This window comes from Furipterus horrens, unplaced genomic scaffold (genome assembly GCF_987537825.1).
Source record: "Furipterus horrens unplaced genomic scaffold, mFurHor1.1.pri manual_scaffold_12, whole genome shotgun sequence".
In the NCBI taxonomy this organism is placed as follows: Eukaryota; Metazoa; Chordata; class Mammalia; order Chiroptera; family Furipteridae; genus Furipterus; species Furipterus horrens.
In genome coordinates this window covers 28559186-28571014 of record NW_028327182.1, presented here as the reverse complement: position 1 = coordinate 28571014, position 11829 = coordinate 28559186, and the positions used below count along the sequence as shown (strand labels likewise).

The window sequence follows — 11829 nt, the reverse complement described above, 5'->3', positions numbered from 1 at the left end:
AGTGGGCAGCACTGGGGTGAACATAGCAAGCACGAGGGAGGCTTGTGTGGGAACCCCAAGTCATGAAGTGTCAAGGAAGAAACAATAGTCTATAAAAAAAGGTGATCACACATCACAGTTTGTAATTTATATTTTGAATGAAGTAATGTGAATTACCATTATGATAGTCATGTTTTAATAGTGTGTACCTTATAAAGATACTTTAGTCCTAAGATAATAATTTATATTTTTTCAACTATGAAAAGCCTGGTTGTTATCTACTAAAATCTAGATTGGTAGTTGTGAAAGAGAAAGAACAGTATATACAGAATTCATTATGCAATCACTGTGCCTTTAAGAACACTGGGAGAATTTGAAAGCAATCTCTTTCAAAAGAACCAATGAAGGAGCATCCTTTAGGAAGAGGAGATCAGCTTGATTGAAAACAAAGCAGAACTATGAAGCATTTTTAGCATGGCAGCACCACTCCTCCTTTTCATAATTTGGTTCACCCTCTTACAAAGTAACACCCTGGCATTCACATTAGCATTAAAACTGACAATGTGTTCCTTTCATCCCTGGCTGCCAAAACTCCTCTCTTCTAATAATTAGTCATTCCTGGCTTCTAGCCAAGAGTGTTTAATAAATACTAGAATGGCTTCTGGGCCTCAGCTGCATTTGTAGCTTTAGCTAAAGAATGATGGGAGGTTGGGAACACCACTCTACGCTGAATGAGACTTGCTGAATAGCATCAGTGCGGTGAAATGACTACTCAGTCTATTAATGAATGACCAGTATTTTAACATATATTTTGTTCATGTATGTGTAGACATGCTCATTCAAATATGTTATATTCAGCTTTATAAAGTTTATTTCTACACCTGCCTTATAAAATGTGTTGGTTTCTAGCATTGTCATATTTGGTAAGCACTCTAAAAATTATTATTTGTATACATTTCATATAGATGTGCTTTCCTAGGAAATGTAATGGGCTTTGATTTCCAGGAAAATGATGATTCATAATATTCAATGTCTACACAATAAAACCATGGGGACGATATTTAAGAAATAGTCATCATGAATGTGTTATTTTATTTACCTGAGGGTAAATTCTTATTTGGTTTGTGATGTTATCAATCTTAAAATTTCACAGCACACACAACTGAATGTCTTGATAAGGGTAAATATTGTTGTATTTATTAGAAGAAATACAGTGGAGAAGGGAAGTTTCTTTTTCAAAATTCTGGGCTTGTGTTTTGTCTCTTTTTTTTTTTTTACAAAAAAGAAGCGCATTTCTATTCCATTCCCTATGGGAAGAAAAAGTATGAGCTAAATTATTTTAGTTTCATTTTTTATTCTTTAAGGCAGAGGGAAATAACATCTTACTGATAAAAATTGAAAAACAAAAAACAAAACAAAAAGAACAACAACAACTGTGCAGCCATGGATATTTTTTCCTCAGACTGAGACCTGTTTTCAGGATACAGTCATTCTCTGTGAAGGCTCTGCCCCTGGGAAGGAAAGGACAGTGTGCTTTAGGTGTGTCCCAGAATAATGGATGACCCTGGCTTAGAAGGGTTAAGGTTTCACCTTTACCTCCATGCCCCTGTCTTCTGACTCTTCTTTCCCAACCCTTCTAAAAGCTCTAGAGAAAGAGTGGAACTTGCTTATTTACCCTAAAACCCTAACATGAGTGAACACTGATCCAGGTGCTTCACAGTCAATATAATCACATGGTATATGTGTGAGTGTGTCTCATTATCCTTGACAGCTTTCTGTGCATATTTTTCTTAACTTGAAAGAAGTATAGATGAAGTTTTGACCCTTGTTTGAAGGCCTTTCTCCCAGAGTGGTCTTCTTCTGCCATGGTAAGCCATGAAATATCTGAGAGTTTGTTTCATAAAATATTATTGAAGAGACTGAGTCAAGAAGATAACCTCACTAACTAACCAGTGCTACCTGCCCAGTTTCTGACTTGGGATTTCACTTTGATGAAATTTGCATGAATCTTGACTAGACAGTTAACCAGTTTTCTGCATGAATTTTCTTAGAAAATTATTTCATAGACCATTAGGGCAATTTTAGTCTAACTTGGAACCATATTTTCAGAACAAAGGTATTAAACCTCTAACAAGCCTCCCTTGATTTCTAATTAAAAGTTAAGTTTTACCAACATATATTTATCCAACAATTAGAGTAGAAATTGTCATTTTGGATGGTGACCAAGAATTAACACACTACAATCAGGAATTCAGAACATTTATTGCAAGAGCTGAATAATTGTAAATAACGTAGAACTGGCAAAGCAGTAACAAGAATAATTGTTTAGATATTTATGCTGTCAAAGTCATCAAACACCCCTCACAAACTGACAAAAATGTACTGCAATAAGCAATGCACCCCTACCCATTATTTTCCATTATATTGTGAAAAAATGTGAATTGCTATTTACAAAGTAATTTTACTTTTGGTAAACAAATTAACTATCAGATTAGCAAACCTTTTTTTTTAATTTTTATTTTTTTCACTTTTAAACTGATGTTGAACTGTGGCATTAAGGTAACTTTCACTTCTTTCAATAAAGACATTTTGTTGCATGCTATTTATTTGTTAAATCATCTGTCATGCCTTAACAAAAACCTGCTAAGAATGTTCAAATTTGGGTTTGTTAGCACGTGCAACTGTGATCTTATTAACATTAGTTGTCACTCTGTTGGTTTGACCTAAGTGACAAGATGCAGTACCTGCCAGGCATTGACCAACTATGATAACAAACAGTTAAACAGCAATAATTAGAGATTTATCCCTTTATTTCCCCCAACTAGCCTACCTGGAGAATGTTCTGTTACATCATGAAGGCACAACACATTAAATATTTTGTGGTTATGGTCTAACACTTGTGTTACAACAACATTATTGTATATGAGGATCAACACAAACTCTGCCATTTCAACAAAGTTGTAGACACACATTTGCCCAATTGAAACTATTTTTAAACAGTAATTTTTCTTTAATATATTCTAATTTCGATACATTAGTATTTTTATGAGTGACAAGTACAGGTTATTATATCACTTTCTGAACGATAAGACTTTCCCATTACTCTTTCACTTAATACTACTAATTAAGAGATCTGCTTTTGCCTACATTGAAAATAAAGATGTAAAAGAATAGGTTCTGAATTTCCAAGCTTTTGCAGAAGTCATTTTTATATAGTTTTTATGTTTTATCTTTATTTTATACAGAATCTCAGCATTATAAGCTATCATAAAAGAAGCAAAATTCCAGAACCTTTTTAAAACAAGTGTTTGAGATCCTTTGAACAATGTGTGTCAAGACAGACTACTAACGCAGAAACACCTCACTAAAAGAAACAACAAAATAACGACAAAGGCAAATGAAGAAAAAAAATAAAATAAAAAAAGGAAAGAAGCAACCATAAAACACAGAATTATGCTACAACGTTTTTAGGTGAACGTTATAAGTACACAAAAGTTGTTAATAATAACTTGCTTCTATTTACAAATACTTTAACACTGACTTACAAGTGTCCAGTAACATTGTTAACAGCACAATAGATTTAATGCTTATCTGAAGTTTCATTTGAAGTATAATGTCAAGTATAGCAGTCCCCGCACGAATCAATGACAAAAAGAGCACAATTTTCTAACTGGATATGTTTGTCAGTCACTCTAATCCATGGGACTTTCTTACTCTCCAAATGCATATTCTATTGTTCATAGCAGCAGCCCAGGGTCAAAATAAAACACAATTTAAAAAAAGAACATTTGCACGATGGAGAGATGTCTGGAGAATTTAATCAATTCTAGTAAACAAGATCACAAGGCTAGTGGAACTATCTTCTCTCTGATGTTGTAAAATGTTGTTTTCTCCATGGTGCTAACACAAAGTTATGAATATCCCTGCTGTAAGGGGCATAGTTGTAGAGATCTATAGAATACATAAAGCTCTGACACAGAATTAGCATGTCTATTTAGATTAAAGTTATTGGGTCCCATATAGTCTTTCTTTTTGTTTGTTTTTTGTGTTTTAGAGTTGGTGCTCCTTAGGACTCTCAAGAGCACCTCCTGCTTGTTTATAAGACTTCAGATTGGCCAGAGGAATGTCTGTCATGTGGCTGCCATTGTTGAAATGGCCTTCATTGGAGCTGTACTGCTTACGGTCATTGAACTGGTTCCTGTGGCTGTCTTCTTTCCAGGCTCTGGTCAGAGTGTGCCCATTCACAAGCTTGTCCTTCTTGACCCATTCTTTCTGGGGTGCAAAAGTTGAGAGAGGAGATTTGGGGTGCTGATATGGACCCAAGCCAGGAGGCATCCAGCAATTATCAGAGTGACCCAAAACTAAGCACTCTTGAGTGCACATCTCCGTAGCTTCAGCTAATCCTCGGGGGCCCAGAGGCCCATCTGCAGAGGAAAAGAGAGAGAAAATAGGAGAAGAAAATAGTGAGAATTTTTATTTAAAATTATCTCCTAGAGAAAAAGTGCATTGGTGATCTTATTTTCTCATAAAAAGTATATTATATTATATTATGTTAATTCAAAGATATTTTCCCCTATTCTTTTAAGAATAACATAGAAAAGTTGAATTTCTTGTTACAGAGGTAAGAATGATCTCTTTTCTTCTTTAAGCCTTTGTTTAAATCCAGAAAAAGAAACAGAAAAATAGAAAAATAAATGATAGACACAAAGATATACAGACAGATATACCCATGATATATCAGTTCAAATAAGCTCTTTCTGTGGCATATGTATTATTACTGATTTATGTCCTATGACTCCATGAAAACAGAATGAAAAAGAACTACATATATAGGTATATATATACACATATATATGTAATAATATATATATTATTAAACATATATGCTCTAAATAAATAAATACTCTAAATGGCTATGTATAATATTGTTTTTCCATGTGAATATCTGTTTTTTATATATAAAATTACATGAAAATAATTTTGCAACATTTAAGAAAATTAAATAATTATTTTTAAAGACTACTTTTACTACACGGTATTACTAAAGGCACATCTGCTCTAATGAAAGCATTCTGAAATCCAGGTAAATTAAGGAGCCATTTAATTCCAAAGACAACATTTTCTTCCTCCTGAGCTTCTGTAATGTAAAACTATAGCTAAGTTGCAAATTGGATCACAGGGAGTCTAATATTTAGGGAGAAAAGTTATCATAGATATTTCTTCTATTTATTTATTTGTTTGTTTATTTATTTAATTTTTACCATCAGGCAATCTAAAACAAACATTTTGACCATGATTTCAAAAGTAAACTCTGTTGCAATTGTGTAAAGAGATCAGCCTACTTACTAAATAACAACTGCCAAATAGTTAAGGAAAAAGTTGTTTTTTGTTGTTGATTATTTTTTCCCCTTGATTAAACAGTCAAGTGATAAGTGATAGCTTGGAAATTAGGAATTGATTTTACCAATGAGGTTAAGTGGATAGGTAAGGGGATGCCTGAGGCATAAAGCAATTTGAGGAGCAGAGTCATCAGAATAAAAGTGTACAAGAAAATGCAGAAAACCTACCAGCAAGTGTGTCTAATGAAGAATTGAAATGTAGGTCTTTGCTAACACACGAGTTAGCACTACAACATTTTTAAGTGCCCAGTAATTGTGGGGTTTTATTGTATTACCATCTAGTTGTTTTAATAATATTCAGTTCTTCCTCTCATGTTAAAGAATACCTGCTGAGACAGGCAATAGTTCACAGCAAACACCTGAGATCACAAAACACAGGTTATGTTAGAATGGACATTGGCTATAAAAGAAATGTGGCTAAAATATACTTTCTTACAAACTCAAATTTTTGTCATTTTTTAAAAATCTAAAATCTCTAGAATAATCTTTTTTCAAGTGACAAACATGTTTTTTTTTTTAATTTCTTAAAATTTGTCCTTTCTTTAATTTCATTTTTATTTTTATTGTTGACACTATTACAATGTTCCCATTTTCCCCGTCCTTTGCCCATCTCCACCTGGCACCTGCATATATGTCCTTTGGCTAATTAACCCCTTCCCTTTCTTTCATTCGGTCCTCCCCCGACCCCGCCTCCCTGACAGCATTCTGTTCCATGTATTCATGCCTTTGTTTATATTTTGTTCATGAGTTTATTTTGTTGACTAGATTCCACATGTAAGTGAGATCATACGGTACTTGTCTTTCTCTGACTGGCTTATTTTACTTAGCAGAATATTCTTTTCCAACCAACTTGTATTCCCATTCTATCAAAAGCAAACAATTTTATTTCATTTAAACCCAGTTAATTATTTAAAGCTATTTCTCTCATAAACTTCCAATGATTATTTTCTTCCTAGGATATTTAATTTAAACTTTTTTCTATGAGACTTTCTTTGCCCTCCAAATGCTGTCTACATTTTAAAAGTTTTAACTAATTTCTCCCTTTTAGGTTTCCTTTTGTGTGTGCAGTGACACTATTCACAAAGGTAACAGATTTTCCCCAAACCATTCCATCCTCCTCACATTAGGATCACAGACTTCTAAGATGCTTTTCACCTGGCCTATTTTCATTTAATTACTGACTCTTTCAAGGGCCAACTTGTTTCCCAGGTAACAGAGCAAGCTTCCAAAACTATATATGTCTCATATGCACCTGAAAGATTTCCACAGATCTTCTCTATTGATGAAGACCAAATTTCCTAATTGAGCTCCTTCAGCTCTTACCTTAATGACATTTTTCTATTTTGGAGGAAGGACGTTCTGTACATTAATGAGCATCCATTTTTATTTTTGTTTTCTTCCAACTAGATTTAAAATCAACTGATGGGAAAAAAAATGACATCAGTTTTCTGATTTCTCATAGTCCTAAGCAATAATGATGTTCTATGCATAATGTTGTCAATTAAAATTTTATGAGATTGAAAATGTACTGAGAAGTGATTATAGATATCACTCCTTTAAAGGCAGGCATTATGTAATCATAATAGATGTAGATTTCACAAACATCAAGCAAAAAGCTTCATTAACTACAAATCTCTGTCTACCAATACTTTGTGACAGTTAATAAAATAATTATTTAACTTCTCTTCTAAATATATCCAGTCTTTTCTAGACATCAATAGGGATAAAGTAGTCCATCGTCAAATTTGAAATGTAATATATCTTGAAGCCAAAACTTAATCTTTACTTTTCCAGAACAACTAATACATACTTCTTTTCTGGTTGCTATCTTCAAAGGGGGAGGTGTGGGGGGCAAAAAGCTTTTCAGTTGATAGAATCAGGTTTTAACTGAGAATATGCAAATTTATTTTTAATATAGGCTTATCTAACATGCATTGTGTTCTTATTAAGTTAAAAAAAAATTACCCAAGGGTTGAGGATAAATGTATTTTTGTGTCTGTAAGTATATGTGAACCCTAAGTCCTCAGCACTGAGTGACACTATTTAACAAATAGAGTGTATTCTTTTCTTTTTTTTATTTTCAGAACTGATAACATTTATTTATTCCACAAGTATTTACTGAACATGTACTCTACATTGATACTGTGACAGGCACCACAGATATAACAGTGAACAAAATACATGTCAACATTTTGCCTGTGGAGCTTTTGGCCTATCCTGGGAAACAAATAATTGCGTTAAAAGTCATGAACTGAAAGGGGAGAAAAGGTATAATTGGGAAGAAATTGGAGGCTAGTTAACTTAGTGAGGTATGTCCATATATAAGGGAGCAGATGGACTTTGTTAGTTTCAAGCTGTGATTTCTACCATTTTCTGAAAGTTCTTACAGATAATTGATCATTTGAAACACTATGGTTAACATTTCTATGTACTATTCAAAATCATTAACTTGTAAAAGATTTAGTTTTTGTCCATTAAATCATATTAATTGCTCAGTGAGATTTGAACCTCTTATGATTCATTTATGTAAACATATTTGGACACTTTTGATTATAAGTAGATGTACAGAAGTTTTGTAGATTCATAGGTAAGTCTTTTAGCTACCCGATTGTTGTAGAATATTTAAAGATCCTTTGAAAGGTGGGACACAATACAATGACATTTAGATAAAAGTTCCAGAAGAGAAAAGGCCACTAGGCCATACCACACAGGGGTCTGCACCAGCAGCAGCAGGAACAGTGTATCAGCAAGGTGGAACTGCTGGGGCAGCTTCTGTATGACAAGTAGGGTAGGGTGAGTTAAGGACCTCAGGCTCTCCATGAATTGACTAACATGCATAATTTCTCAGACTACAAAGGATAGGGATAATCCTAAGTCATCTTAGTGCCTGACCTCTGAACAATTAGGGTAGGTACATAGTAACCTAGGAGTTTGAGGGTTCTGGACAGAAGTGGGTCAAGTGTGGACTTACTCAAGTAGGGAAACTGACCAACCTCTTGCCTGGGACAAGAAAGTCTTTTGTTTTAAAGTTAAAAACAAATACTAAATGATTTTGCCCATATGTGGAATCTAATAAACTAACAAGCAAAATAGAGACAGACTCATAGATAAAAAGCAGGCTTGTGACAGGGCAGGGCAGGAATCCCCAAAATCCCCACAGCCCATGCTTTGGGGATGGGGTAAGGAAATAATACAGCTTTAAAATACGGTAGTCCCTCTCTATATCGCGGTTCACTTATCATGGCCTCACTGTATCGCAGGATTTTTAAAAACATTATATTTAATTATTTATCACAGAGTTTTTGCTATATCGTGGGATTTTGTGGTACTATATATGTATGTTGTTAAAGTTACGTAAGTTTAAGAGTGTAGAATGTTGAAGAACATAAGTAATGTTTATAAAAGCGTGGAAAAGGTTAATAAGGGACTGGGAACAGTTTGTAAGTGTGTGGGAAGGGTTTATAAAGTCTTAAAATATTAATCCCACGATAAGTGAAGGAATACTGTACTTTGCATATCTATGGCTGGTAGCTAGGGCCAGTAAAAGGGCAAATGACACTGTTTAAGGTACTTTGCGTATCAGTGACAAGGGGATAAATGAGCCTTTCCTGAAGGAGCGAGGCAGAAGGAAGGGGGCCATGCAGTTGGGAAGAATGAAGAAGGGCCACGCCATCCACCATGAAGTCTGAGGTGAAAGAAGGGCCGTGCTATTTGAAAGGAGGTAGAAGGACGCTGTCCACCATGAGAAGAAGCATGATAGAAGGAGCATGTTAGAGGAGCGTGATGGAGCAGCAAATTTTAGCAGCCATGTGAGAAGAAATAGCTATGCAGTTTGGAGTCAGGATTCGGCCACGTGGCCTGGACTTGAGGAAAGCAGGCATACTACTGCTTTGGCCGTGACTGCTCTAGCTGACTCCGAAGCCACCTGATGCTGGAAATCAAGGTTCCTAAACTGAGGCATGTTCTCATGCCTCTTGGTCCAGGTGTTCTATGACCCGAGCTGGCGAGCTGGACTCGCTGGCGCCGACAGTCTTTGACTGATCAGGCCTCAGGGTTTCAAAACATCCTGTGACTTAAAAGAAATCTGCTGAGTACTCCATTCTCCCTGATGTTGACAAGGAAACCAAACAAAGCTGAGCACAGGTAGTGCTTAACCCTGTGCGCTTTCTGTTAATGTTTAAGGAACAGTGTATCTGTTCCCATAGTCTTAAAAGAATAGATGATTGAATTCCTATTTTTTGTTTTTGATAGAAATCATTCTTTATAGTTTATATATTAACCTCCTTTTGTTTTAATCCCAAGTAAGTAATTGTATATTGTAATCAATATTAGAATGTGCCTGTGAGCTCATTCTTTACCCTCCCTATTAATTTCAATACTTGCAAAACTCAATAAAAGGAGAGGTCTCTGCGCCGCTCATCACTGACCTGCCAGAGCGTGCGACAGCCCTCCATCCGACCCATTCTCCTTGCTGGAATTACTTCCATGCCCTCAACCACATTTAATACAACACCACCAAGGACTCCACTTTGCAGACCTGGACACTTGGAACTTGGGTCATATAGAGAGGACACTCTTAGGACTTATGCCTTTCCTGGACTTCTCCATGATCCAGTGTAACATGGCACATGCTTACCCAGGTTATTATACAGAGTCTGATAACTACATACCACAGATTCTGAAGGAAAGAGCTGACAGATAAGGGATGGGGAACTATTGGGCTTGGTTTTGGCTTATAGCTTTTTGGGGAGCAAGGGAAGTGCTGGGTCTCAAGGAGAACAGGGCTCAGAGTAGGAATGCTCATAGCCATTGCCTCCCCCCCCACCCCTCCACAAGGTTGGCATATTGTAGATAAAGGCCTGTTTTTCTCAACACTAATTATTGGGTCTTACACCAAGGTGCCATGTGAGCAAGTTCCCCTTTTCTTGGTAATAGGCTGACAGCTAGTGGGGGGGATGGGTAGGGGGTGGAGGGAATGAGCAAAAAAGAAAAAGGACTCACGGACATGGACAATGTGATGATTGCAGGGGCAGAGGGTATAAGGGAGATAAATGGTAATGAGGAAAAAATTATAATAAAAAAAAGAAAGTATAGATTCCAGGAAACAATAGGTGACGCCTAACATTATCCCCCTGGATAGGTCAGTTGGTTAGAGTGTCATCCCAATACTCCAAGGTTAGGGGATTGATCCCCAGTCAGGGCACATACAAGAAGCGACCGGTGAATGCATAAATAACTGGAACAACAAATTGATCTCTCTCTCTCTCTCTCTCTCTCTCTCTGCCTCTCTCCCCCTTCCTCTCTTTCTCTAAAATCAATGAATAATATTTAAAAAAATTAAAAACATCATAAGCTAATTGATTATGTCCTTGATAATATGAGTTGTATGAGTTATATTGCTGGAAAATACACTTTGTGTTATGCTTTGGTAAATTTTTATTTTGGGACATGATGTTAAACAAACAAAAGTTTCTTTTTTTTTTGTTTGAGCTTATATATAACTCTTAGTACTTGCCTGATATTAAAAGGGAAAAAATGAGTTTTATTTTGGGAAATAATAATGTTTACAAGTTGTTTTCTATGAAGTCTGTTTCATGAACTGGCAGTGAATTATTCAAAGGGATGCAGTCCTTCCTCTAGTTCCTAAAACAGTTCCTACCCTTTAAAAGTTTATAATTTGAAGCATGCTAAACACTGATAATTTACAATTTGTCTCACTCATTTTTGGAACCACTGAATGAAATTTTTTGGCCTTTTTAAAAGGAGACAAACATTCTTAAAAATCATTAATATTAAATATTGGCATTTTCAAAAATATGATTAAAAAATAATCTATAATTTCCCATCAAATACATAGTATTTAAAATATCAGAAATATTTACTAATGCAGAAAAGTGTATATGCAATAAAATATTATTTATTTTTGATATATAATTATTTTTAATGTTATTATATGTAATGGTATTGATAAATTACTGTATTTATTTTTCATTCATACATTTCTTCAATAAGCACTTACTGAATATCTAATATGCATCACACGAATCAGAGACTGTGCTGAATTCTTAATAAATGTCTTGAGATTTTAAGTGTGTGAGCGCACTCATGGATGTGTTTCTTCCTGTTTCTCTAATTCTTTTTTTTTGCTTTTAAGATTTTATTTGTAGGGGACTGCCCTGCATGATTTTGGGAATTGCAGCCTGGCTGCAAGCTAGGCACCCCCTGGAGGCCTATAAGTCTTAACCAGAAGACCGGGAAGGCTGGAGATGGCCATGACCTAAAGAGCCCATTCAGGGGGTTCACGTGGGAATTGGGTTTAAAGAATGCATATTCTGCTTTGAAGCTTGCTCTGTTTTTCTCATCTCTTAAATTAGCTAGAGACCCTGTGTGACATCAAATATCCGGAAAGTGTATAAAGCTTTGCACTTGATGTCCACATAGTGCCAGGATG

At 35.3% G+C, this 11829-nt stretch overlaps 1 pseudogene across 1 annotated transcript in view; it reads right to left on the bottom strand.

Moving 5' to 3' along the window:
- Positions 1 to 2221: 2221 nt before the first annotated feature.
- Positions 2222 to 11829, bottom strand: part of LOC149995980 (protocadherin-9 pseudogene) — a 586254-nt pseudogene continuing 576646 nt past the window's right edge. The window contains exon 3 of the transcript XR_016507474.1: positions 2222 to 4403. The product of XR_016507474.1 is annotated as a protocadherin-9 pseudogene (transcript). The remainder of the gene's footprint in view (positions 4404 to 11829) is intronic.